Genomic DNA, 12,802 nt, shown 5'->3' on the forward strand with positions numbered 1-12,802 from the left:
CTGTCACTGGATGTCTTTTCCTTTTGTAGCACTGATCTTTACATAGGTTAAACATATGTAGATGATGCTGTCCCTAGAGTATTTAAAATTGCACTATTTGGGGAAACAGTAATAGCAGTGCGGATCTTACGGTTTGACAAATGACAGACGACTCAGATCCTAGTTCTTTCACTCACTGTTGTATCAGCATCTCAAGTTAGCTAATTTTGGTGGGAAAGTGTTTTATTTTGTACAAGGATTTTGAAAATCTACTGAGACAATGTAATGATCAGTCAATTTCATTGCTTCCCTTTTACACATAATTCATGTGTGCCATCCTTGAAAGACAGATCACAGACAATGCATTACCAGGTTCATGTTTAACTTTTTATTGTGGACTTTAAAAAATTTACCCCAAAGTATGTTACAGTTATAATGTGAATCCCTGTAACTAAACATCAACAATTATCAATATTAAGCCAATTCTGTTTCATTTTAAAGCAAATCTGAGAAACCAAGTCATTTCAGAAATCATTCCTTTTGTATTGATGACTGATAACATTTTCTTTTTTTATATAACCATCATACCATTATCATATATAGCAATATTTTATATATGAGAAAATATTTGTAACAAGAATTAGCAATAATTCCGTAGTGTAGGCTAATACACAATCCGTGTTCATATTTCCTGAATTATCACAAATTTTTTTTTAATAGTTGGTTTCTTCAAATCAAGACTCAGACATGGTTTACATATTATATTTGATTGATTTGTTTTTGTTTTTGAGACGGAGTTTCGCTCTTGTTGCCCAGGCTGGAGTGCAATGGCACGATCTCGGCTCACTGCAACCTCTGCCTCCTGCGTTCAAGCGATTCTCCTGCCTCAGCCTCCCGAGTAGCTGGGATGACAGGCATGAGCCACCATACCTGGCTAATTTTCTATTTTCAGTAGAGATCGGGCTTCCCCATGTTGGTCTCGAACTCCTGACCTCAGGTGATCCTCCTGTCTCACCCTCCCACTTATGTTTCTTAAGTCTCCTTTAAGTCTCTGTAAGTCCATTAAGTATCAGCTTTTCACATCCTGCAAAAAAATTATCTGGATCATTGATCCATTGGGAAACATGTGTCTTTTGTCTTGTGGAAGATTCTCCATTTGAGATTTGGCTGATTGCTTCCAGATGGTGCCCTTTAATAATTTCTGTGGACTCCGTGTCCTCTGAACTGCTTTGTGCTTTGACCAGCAATGCCCACAGGTGCTTCTTTCCCACATGGTCACCGCAAAATATGTCAGACTTCTGGCTATTTGCCAGTCTGAAGGGTGGGAAACGGTCATCCACTGTAGTTTTAATTGGCAATTCCCTTTTGAGAGTGAGGTTAAGCGGGATTTTATGTCTCAAGAGCCATTTTTAAGTTACATTTTTTCATTCAGATTTTGGCCACTCTGTGTGTGTTAGAAGTATCAGCCCTTTGTGCTATAACTTGCAATTGTTTTTCCCAGTTTGCCTTTGTCATTGGCTTGGTTCGTGGTTATTTGTACCATACACAATTCTTATCCACATCATGGACAGGCTTTCCATTGTCTGCATTTTATGTCATACAGGAGTGTTTTTTAGGTTTCCTCATATAGATTTTGCACATTCTTAGTTATATTTATGCTTTGGTATTTTATGTAATCATTTTGTTATCTGTATGAGGTCTTATCTTCCATTACCTATTCTAACTTGTTCTTTTAAATGAAGGCTGTTGGTTTCTATACATTAATATTATATTCTGCTACTTTACTAAATGTGCTAGATTCTTCTATTAGTCATAATAGTTTTCCCGCTACTTCTTTTGATGCTTCCATATCATCATATCATATGCAAATAAAGAAAGATTTGTCTTTTTCTTTCTAATTTTATGCTACAATTGCTTTTACTTACTGAAAGTAAAATAAATGAATTGACTAACACTGTCGGTAAAATTTTAATAGTAATAGAGGTAGTGAGCATTTTTGTTTTGTTTTGGTTTATCTAGAACACCTCTGGTGTTTCTTCATTAACTAGTTTGAAAAATTGGGGTTTGAAGTATGTACACATTATCAGATTAAGTGAATAAACATTAATTTCACATTTTGAGAGTTGTATCATGACTAGCTTTTTAATTTGTCAGATGGTTATTTTTAATTTGTCAAATTATTATTTTTTTCCTTAGTGCTTGTAATAGAAGAGATTTTTAAATATTGAGTTAACCTTCCATTCCTATAAATCCCTACTGGGTCAACATACATTTTTATTCTATTTTAATGTGCTGTTTTGTTATATATGTTATTATTTTCCTTGTTTTAAATTTGGTCTGATCTTTGCCAGGTTTTGATATTAGATTTTTCATGTGTGTGTGGGTGGTGGGCATGTATGCATGCTGTAAAATAGTCTGAGCACTCTTGAATTGTTTTCACTTTAAAAAGTTTGGTATAAACCACCTGTGAAACCATCTGGTCCTGCTGCTTTTTTGTGGGGCTTCCTTTGTGGTATTTCCTATTTCTTCTATGGAAATTGGCTGTTTTATTTTTAGTTTTATTTTATGTTGTTTTGTTTTGTTTTGTTTTTGAGATGGAGTATCACTCTTGTTGCCCAGGTTGGAGTGCAGTGGCACAATCTCGTCTCATCGCAACCTCCACCTCCTGGGTTCAAGCTATTCTCCTGCCTCAGCCTCCCAAATAGTTGGGACTACAGGCACATGCCACCATGCCAGGCAAATTTTTTGTATTTTTAGTAGAGATGGGGTTTCACCGTGTTGGCCAGGATGGTCTCGATCTCCTGACCTTGAGATCCACCCGCCTCGGCCTCCCAAAGTGCTGGGATTACAGGTGTGAGCCACCGTGCCAGGCCTATGTGTTCATTTTTTAGTAGAGACAAGATCTTGCTCTGTTGCCCAGGCTGGAGTACAGTGGTGCAATCATAGCTCACTGCAACCTCCAACTCTTGGGCTCAAGAGATCCTCCCACCTCATCCTCCCATGTAACTGGGACTACAGGTGTGTGCCACCATGTGTGACTGATTTTTAAAACTTTTTTAAGAGAGAGGGTCTTGCTATGTTGCCCAGGTTGGTCTCCAACTCCTAGGCTGAAGCGATCCTCCCACCTTGGCCTCCCAAAGTGCTGGGATTATAGGTGTGAGTCACGGTGCTCAGTCAAAATTGTCTGTTTTGAACTTGCTTGGTCTACTGGGGTCTATTTGGTGAAGTATATTTTCTTAGGAAATTATCCCCTATTTTGTTTAATTATTTGGTAACATAGATTTGTGTAAATAGCTTTTATTCCCTCTGATTAATATTTTCTCCTGATTTTGTATTTTTTTGTTATTTTGATTAGAGTGTTTTGTTGTTCGGTTGGCTAGTGGTATTTTTCATATGTTTTGTTCCATTTTGTTTTAGGTTAGTTAGCCAATTGATTTACTCATTTTGTTGATTTTTTTTTTTAAGAAGAATCAGCTTATTTAATTTAACTTAATTTTTGTTTTATATTTAGTAGTTTCTTTGTTTTATTTGGTTTACTTTGCTGGTCTGTTTCTAACTTTTCGAAGGTGTTTGTCTCACATTTTCATTTCTCCAGACTCTTAAATCTGCTGCTTCCTTGCCTTGTGGTTAAAATGTTAACCACAAGGATAATGTTAGCCAGCAGCATAAAATGTTACTGCTGAGAATGTTTTTTCATTCTAAGTAACTTGATCTTTTCTCCTGAATATGGAAAGAGACTTTCCCTTTATTGGTAAAGTCAGTAGTGCTATGAGAATGTATGTTATCTTTTTGTTGACAGCTATGGATATGTTTTGCTAGGTTCATCATGTGATATTTATTTATTTTATTTCATTATTCTTCAGGATTGCTTTTGTATTCTAATTACACCAGGATCTGTGTTTTGGTCTTTCCTTTCCTTTGTTTTCTTTCCTTGTGTTTCTTTATGTTTTTATCTTTTCTATATCCTATTTCCCTTGCTTCACTCCCCATGCTGTCCTCTCACTCCTGCATCCCCTGTATTTCACTCCTCTTTCTCAAATGCTTTTTTCATTTCTTTTTCGTCATTTCCCGAACACTTTTTGTTTTTTTTCTTTTCAGTCTCCTATCATTTAGACATCATTTCTGTGCTTTCTTTCTAGTTTTGTAATACTTTTGAAGCTTCTATTTGTTCAAATTTCTTTTGATCATGTTGTCATATTCTATTATAGTCTTCATCTGCTTTGAGTGTCTATTTTCTATGTGTACGTTTATGTATTATTTTATTATTTTTTTACTATTTTTTGAGACAGCGCCTCGCTCTGTCGCCCAGGCTGGAGTGCAATGGCTTGATCTCAGCTCACTGCAGCCTCCTCCTCCCGGGTTCAAGCGATTCTCCTGCCTCAGCCTCCTGAGTAGCGTAGATTACAGGCACGTGCCACCACACCCAGCTATTTTTTGTATTTTTAGTAGAAACGGAGTTTCACCATGTTGGCCAGGCTGGTCTCAAACTCCTGACCTTAGGTAATCCACCTGCCTCGGCCTCCCAAAGTGCTGGGATTACAGACATGAGCCACTATGCTCGGCCTATGTATTATTTCATTCATCTTAGTCTACAGTGTTTTCACAAGGGCTTCATCACGTTTTTCTTGTTGTTCACATGAAATGGGAGTTTTTCCTGCACATTGGGTAGAGTACCCTCCGCATACTGTCAGTATGAGGGGTCCCTTCACTGTTGTTAGCCTGATGGGTAAACATGGAGCCTTTCTGTGTACCGACCATCATGTTCTGAGCTCTGCTTCCTCTGGAATGCTGGCCCAATGATCGAATATTTCTTACCCACTGGCCCCAGTGTCCCCGTTCTACTCAATTTCTCTTCTAAAGATGGGGCTGTGATCTGGAAAGAAGTTTTTGTTGGGGGTGCTTAGGAGTTTCTAATGTTCCATTGCCTCTGTAGTTCCTTGGGGACATCGGTAGTCATTTGTTGTTGTTTTATTCCTCTGTTTTACAACTAGTTTACATTTCTACAGATTTTGCCATTTATATTAAGGTTCACCTTCTGAGATATCTGCTCAGCATTCCACAAGTATTTATTAGTGATTTTGGGGTTATGGAATTCTACGGGTTTATGGAAGAGGTGGGCATCCTCCATGGCTTCAATGAACAGATTTCAAGATGATTCCAAAATCGTCTGTATCTTCCACAATGTGGGTAGGCTAGTTTTTATAAGCACTAGGTTTAGATAAGCATAGGTTCAGAAAACTGGGCCTGTCTCCGGAGGTCATACTGGGAGAAAGTTGGTCTTGGGAGAATGCTAGCATCTCTTTTATTCAGTTGTAACTGTACTCCCCTGGACATTGCCTAGCCCTAGCTCACGTTCTGTGATTCACTAGAGGGCTATGAATGGCCCTGTCACTTGTGTGCATTGGTTATCTGGGCCATGGTAACCTTTGCCCATGCATTGAAAGATCTGAATATTCTGGGTGAAGCATCTTGTGATTGAAATTGCCATGTGTTGACTTCTTCAAGGTTCCATTTGAATGAAACAAATGATTGACATTTTCCTGGGAGAAAACTTTTGTTTTTTAAGTTATTACACAATTTAAGACTTGGATTTCACATCACTCAAATGATAGTAGGCACCCTGCTAACGGCCACAGTCTAAGGATAAAAAGAACAGTGGCATAATTTAATACATAAATTATATACTCATTCCCAAGTGAACAGAGCAGTGAGAGAATAGAAGTTTTAATAATTTAAATGTTAGAAGTTGAAGCAATAGTTAAAACAGAAAAAAATAATTTAGGACCAAATTGTTTTCAAAATGCTATAAATTAACCATTTCCAGTATTTTAACATTTTCATCAGCATTTGGGTGATGAGCTATTTACTACAACGAAAAATTTTTATTTTCAATCTGTAAGAAGTGAAATTTAAAATGAAAATCAAATATGGTTTTTCTGGTTTTCATTCAGAAGTAATTGGATCAAATACAACTGTAATGCAGATTTTAGTAATATTGCACTGTTAACATCTTGAAGTAGTCAGCTCAACTTCATAGCTCAGTAAAACTGATATTTTGTGTCTAATTGCTTGCTAACGTTTTAGTTAAATATGAGGTCTGCCTATCCTGAACCAAGCTTTAAATGTATCAACTCACTGAATTTTTACCATCATGGCCTGTATTATTGTTAGAGGGTAATAATTATATCAGTAACTACTGTCATTTTCATGATATTAAATCTAAGCCACAGCTTTATCATTTTCCTACTGCAAACTTCTTCAAACACGCATGTCATAACAGATACAGCTCAAAGAGTATATTGGGCTTGATATTATGTTCTTATATTCAAAACTTAAGTTTTTAATTAGACTTTATTTTAGCAAAATGTCCTTTGTCACATTAAATATATGTTGCTAATTAACATTTTATTAACTTTGCATTTTTGTATTTGTAAATTTGTTTTGCTTTTACACTTACATGAGAAATGTGTACATATTGTAGGTATTTAAATTACATCATAATAAAAATACATCCGTCACATCGAGGCTCTGTGATACCTTTCAGAGGACCTCTCTCTTATATTACTCAAGTTTGAGTTACTGTGCTTTCTTTAACTCTACCATATTTTTTTAAACTTTTATTAAGCACCTGTCTGCTGTAAACCTTACCATTTTTCATACTTTTTCTACCTTAATACATTTGCCAATAGCACTGCAGTTTTCTCTCAATCTTTAGTCTCTTCACCCAGAGTAATTTGCAAATATGTGCTGTATTTTCTCGCTAACATTTAAGCTTGTATTTCTTCATGCATAAATGGGAACGTTATGAATATACATGTTCTATTTTAATCTTCAGGTTACACTTTTCATAATAAGTTTTCACATTGTTTGGAACAGAGTTGTGCAAATATGAAGTGTTTAATATTCACTGATTGCCAACTAAAATATTTCTAAGGAATAGTCAAATTTAGTTATTGAGTGAGCAGTGCCTGTTAGCGTGTGTTCTGGGTGGAAAAGTGTGTGTGAGTTAATGTATACATACGCTAGTAATTTGGGGAATGCTAACCTGTTGTTGTTGTTGTTGTTGTTGTTATTGTTGTTGTTATTATTATTATTATTATTATTATTATTATTATTATTATTTTGAGACGGAGTCTCGCTCTGTTGCCCAGGCTGGAGTGCAGTGGCCGGATCTCAGCTCACTGCAAGCTCCGCCTCCCAGGTTCACGCCATTCTCCTGCCTCAGCCTCCCGAGTAGCTGGGACTACAGGCGCCCGCCAGCTCGCCCGGCTAGTTTTTTGTATTTTTTTAGTAGAGACGGGGTTTCACCGTGTTAGCCAGGATGGTCTTGATCTCCTGACCTCGTGATCCGCCCGTCTCGGCCTCCCAAAGTGCTGGGATTACAGGCTTGAGCCACCGCGCCCGGCCCCAAACCTGTTATTTTTTAAGGAGTCTTTTCCATGCATAAAACTATGTTAGTCCATAAGAAAACATTTATAGAAGCAAACCAATGTATTTTTGCCCAGCCGTCATGCACAATTCTTTAAAATTATACCTAGCCAATTTTGGCAATGTTATGGTATACCTAAGAGTCATACCTAATCGTTAAAGTGGTGTTATCCAGTGATACCTAGTTTATAAAATCATGCACAACAAAACAAACCCTGAAACTTTATTTTTCAATACGAACGTGTCCAAGCTGTGGCTTCCTAGTGTTGCCTACTAATTTTATTGACCTAGTAATTTGCCAAATATATATTAAAATATGTATAAATATAAAATATTTACGATATGAAAATGTTTAAGATATAAATGTAATATAAGAAGGAGTTATATTCTTAAACCCAAGTAAGTACAGTTTCCAAGTTTTCTTGTAATCATCCAGCAACTATTTATTGAACACTTGCAATGAGCTCATCTCTGCCCTTGGAGAAGGGAAACACACAAAACCAAGGAGAGCCCCTGTCCTCAGAAAAAGCCTGGTTCACTCTGTGGAACAGACTTAGCACATACAGGCACTCTTCATTTCCAGCTTCCAATATATTTCTGAAAACATGCTGGATAGCATATTTTCAGAAAATAGGCACTTCTATTTCATTAATTTATATGGCAAAACTAATAATCTATTAGGGGAACTCCGACCGATTTCTCCAAATATCACTACATCACCCTCATACCTATGCAAGTCAACCTGCGTATTTCTGCAAAATAAAAAGCATTTAAAACACCCCTTACCCATTTATTTGCACTAATCAAACCATACTGGATGTTTTATATGTGCCCAAAAGTAACAGGAACTTTCTGTTATTAAGTAAATTTTAAAAATACATTAAAGTACCATCCACCATATTTTATTGAATTGTTGATATCATCAATTGTAAAAAAAAAAAAAAAAAAGCATCACTTCACAGATTCACAGGTCTCTAAGAAATAATAAAGGCTTCTAATTATACTTTGTCTGAAAGATGTAAGATTGTAATTGATGCATCAATTAGAAGATGCACCTGAATCCAGAAGTGTGCAACTGTGTTGGAGCAGGGTAGAGTGTGTTTTCGAATTGATGAAATATGGTAAAGTGGGCCTGGGTTGGTAAAGTCAATCTTTGGATCTCATGAAAGGCTAGCCTTCAGGGCAAGGGTAGGAAGGAGGAAGGTAACAATGCATTAGCGGTAAATAGTTAAGTAGGTAAACAGCGCTGGTACAAGATTTGGCCCAAAAGGCGAACAACAGAGATATACCTGCATTGCACACTATACCTTTGGCAGGATCCATTGGCAACTTTAATGTGTCCATTGACACACACGCAAATTCATTATGGTGATTCTTCTAGGTTCATAGTGATTCTGAGGCAAACATTTTTTGCAGATATAAATAGCAAATATTTGTACAGTGAGAGTCTACGTAGAGAGGGACCTTCTTTTTTTTTTTTTATGAAAGTGCTTTAATAGTGGTCTGTAAAAGCTATGGGGGAGGCAGGCACAAAAAAGAAAAGGACCAAAACTCTCTGCTTGGGGATAGCAGAGAAGTCTTGAAGAAAGAGGAATGTGAAACAATGCCCTGAAGGATGAGTAAGGTCTGTGGTAGAGGTGATGGAAGTAAGAGAGAAGTAAGGGATCTCACGGGGAAAGAAAAGGAATATGTTGAGACACAAAGGTGTGGAACAGTGAGGTACATGCTGAGCTCAAAGTAGTCAGAAGTGGCAGATGGGCTGTGCACAGGAGGGAGCTGGAGAGGAGTTTGTGAAGCCAGACCTGGCCGCATCATGGAGGGCCCGACAGGCTCTGCAAGGAGTTCTGACTTCGTTCTCCGGTCAGTAAGGATGCTTGGAGGATTTTCATCTGAGAGTAGCACAATCTGATTTGTGTTTAAATGGTTCGCTCGGGAGGTAACATGCTGGATGCACAGCTGGGGAGAGAAACTGAAGCAGAAAGTCCTTCCGGCAAGAAATGCCTTTAACAATTTTTGTTGGAGGAATGCGTTTGTTTTAAGTGTTTTCCATCTTTTGTAATATTCCCCAAGCCTGAAGGTGCCTGCCAATCAATTCCCACTCCTCAGCAACTTTCTTCTAATTGCCTCCCTAATTCCTCTTCCTAGAAGCGTTCACACTCACCAAATCCCTAGAGGTGAAAAGAAACTATTCGGATGATATATGTCTATGCTGATGCAGAGCACTTCATGTATAGCAGACTGTGAATTCTTTAGACCATTCTCAGTTGTCTGTTTCACATCTGGCAATAGATACAAGTAAAAGTAGCATGCATCCTTTAAGCACTGTTGAAGTAATATAAAATAATGCTGAGACACGGTGACAGATGGGCCCTGGAAACTTGGGACAATAAATCCTGTGCTCATGAAACTACCAGTGCGTATGATTTTGTCACTGCAAAATATATCCCTGTAAATGCGTTTCCTTTTTCTCCTTGTTAAATACTTGCATGATATGTTGTTACTTTCTTATACCTTGTCATTGATTGGCAGTCTTCAAGTGTTTACCTTTATAGAAATCGACATATACAGCTCTTGAAGCACTCATCTCCTCAGCCAACAGAGTGCTGATTTTTGCCTGTAGCTCAAGCACTCTCTGCCCTCCAATTCTTGTTGATGGAACAAACAAATTAAAACATTTCTTTCATATTTAAGGTGTTAAAATGTCTTGAGTACCTCTGATCATTCATATGTGTTAGCTTCTGGTTGCATATTTTAGAAGCGGTTTGCAAATATTATAACTTGAGCCTTAATATGGTAGGATTTTACAAGATCTGGCCATGCTTATAAATGGAATCAAAGCAACTTTGACTACTATGGCTAGGGCTTCTGATGATAATTTGATAAATATGCCAGATACAAAACGTAATCTAAGGTTGTATTTCAAAGTGTCAGATTTCAAGGTCTGTATTCTACTTATTTAAAAGTATTATAAACTTATTGTGCCTTAGCGATTATTGATAATGATTAGTATGATAGTAATTTTAATTCCTACCAATTCAATCATATTTACAATTTCACAGTAATGTATAAAATATGTAAACTGTAACCCTATTTGCGTGGCATGTTTAGTTCTGCTTATGCAAACTATGCTAATCCAGGAAGTATCCATAAGTCATCTCATGATCTCCTCTGTAATATTTCATGGTTACAAAGGAGTCAGAAAGGGATAATTTCTTTTTAGAAGCAATACGAATAATTTCAGTAAATAGATGGATGGATGGATGAATGCATTAAGAAATATTAATTGACATCTTGCTGTGTACATTGTAATCTACAGAGGCTTTTTATCTAAGACATGGTTCATGTGCCTATCTCATCATTCATTTAATATCTGCTACATGTCACCCACTGTACTAGGTGTTGGAAACACAACCTTAACTTATCCTACTTAAAGTCTCAGGGTGTTACTCATCTTCAGAACACACTCAAACATTTACCATGAGGGGTAGACTCCTTTTTTTTTCTGATATAACTCCAGAGAATACGTTCAGAGAAGATTTAAGTAACAAACTTCGCCAGCAGATCCAATAAGTTGGAAAGACCGAATATAAATTCATGAAACAACCAGTATGGATTACAGAGGCGAATTCTCCAAGTAACGTAAGATTTATTAGCACATTATTTATATACACAAGCTGAGTTGTCAGTTGTTGCATAATGCCTGAGTTAAGGTGATCAGAGGAGGCTGTAGTCAGATCACTCTGGAAGAAAAGGTTGGCACAGACTTGGCAGAATTTTTCTGGAAGATGGACAGCATGAAAAACAATGAACATTAAACAGCCAAAGATGTTTTACAAATGGAAAAATGCTAAGTGTTGCTGTCCTTTGTATCTTGAGTCATAATAACTCTGCTTATAAAAGGCGTTTATGAATATTGAATGACTCGTGGAAACATGAGCCAAAGGATAATACATGAAACTTGTGCCCAGAGGATTATTTCCATATTTTACTGGGAAAATAAAAAGAGGCCAATTCTGATTGACCACTGCATACCATGTAGCTTGTTGGTGACACGTGAATGCCACTATATGTTTCTGAAAAGTCCAAGGCAGAAAACATTCCAAACAAAACAATTAAATTACTTTCTATGGAAAAGAAAGTTTTCTAAATTACATAGAATTTTTGCTAAGCCCGTTTTTATAACCGAGGTCGTTTGAAATTAAGATGTTTGTATGCTTCTAATTTCTGATCACCACTGGTACTTCTAAAATGATTTAAAATAATTCATTATTTTATACAGTTTGAAACGTAGTGTGGGCCAGTTTTACAACATTAAATTTCCTTAGCAAACAAATCAGAAACAAAAATTCAGTCACATCTGTTATTGATAGCTTTTCATTCTGAATTGGTGAGGCCCCAATTTTTTAATTTAAATTTATTTTTGCCAAATGGAGAAGTGATTCTTGTTAAAGCTAAAATATCCAACTTAAAAAAAGTTGAAAAGCTATTTTTAAAAATTTAACATGTAAGCACTGGTCCAGAAACATATCAGAATACATTGTGGAAGCATATCTGTCATCCACCTTTGGCTCCTGACCACTCACTTGCCTGCCCACTCCCCACAACACAAAGGGAAATAGCACTGTTTATCCTCATTTGTTAACATTGTAAATGAACCTCAATATAATGGTGAGCTCTCATTCTGTGTTCCACTGAGTTTAATTCATTTCTAAAGCAAATTATGAGCAATTGAAAGGAGGGTAATTGCAATGCTACTACATATATAACATTGTCAATGACAAAAATGAAATAAAATAGTAATACTGTTCTATTTAATGCTTTTGAAAAAGTACCACATAAATTCATCCTATTTGGGTGCCCATGTACTCAGCAATCTATAATTACTCTTTTCCTGCCTAATATTTACTCATGAACTGCTCCAATTTTAACATAGTTCTCTGCTGAGTCCCATAAAATTTCAGTTTTCATTTTTGGAATTCTTTGCATTTTTTAAAACAAGTCACAACTATACCTAGTTCTTAAAATAAAGATGAAGTGGTCATTTTCTTTTTCTTTTTCCCTAACACACAAGTAAAAAACATTTGTTAATTTAATAAAAGTACACTTGAAAATACACTTTTATTTTTCTTCATGACACTTGTCAACATATAACATAATGAATATTTTATTTCATTCAGAATGTAAATTGTGTAAAGATAGAAGTGTTTGCTTTATTCACCCTTGTATCCCTAGTTCTTGAACACTGCCTAGATTAAAGGGATGCTTATGAGCTAAGGGAAGGAAGGAAGAAAGGAAAGAAGGGAGGGAGGGAGGGAGGGAGGGGGTCGGGGAGAAAGGATGGAAGGAAGGAAGGAAGGAAGGAAGGAAGGAAGGAAGGAAGGAAGGAAGGAAGGAA

At 36.6% G+C, this 12,802-nt stretch overlaps 1 protein-coding gene across 5 annotated transcripts in view; it reads left to right on the forward strand.

Annotated features, from left to right (window-relative positions):
- NALCN (sodium leak channel, non-selective) overlaps positions 1–12,802 on the forward strand; it is a 345,832-nt gene that overhangs the window by 21,692 nt on the left and 311,338 nt on the right. The window lies entirely within an intron of this gene.

This window comes from Piliocolobus tephrosceles, chromosome X (assembly GCF_002776525.5).
Source record: "Piliocolobus tephrosceles isolate RC106 chromosome X, ASM277652v3, whole genome shotgun sequence".
Lineage (NCBI taxonomy): Eukaryota > Metazoa > Chordata > Mammalia > Primates > Cercopithecidae > Piliocolobus > Piliocolobus tephrosceles.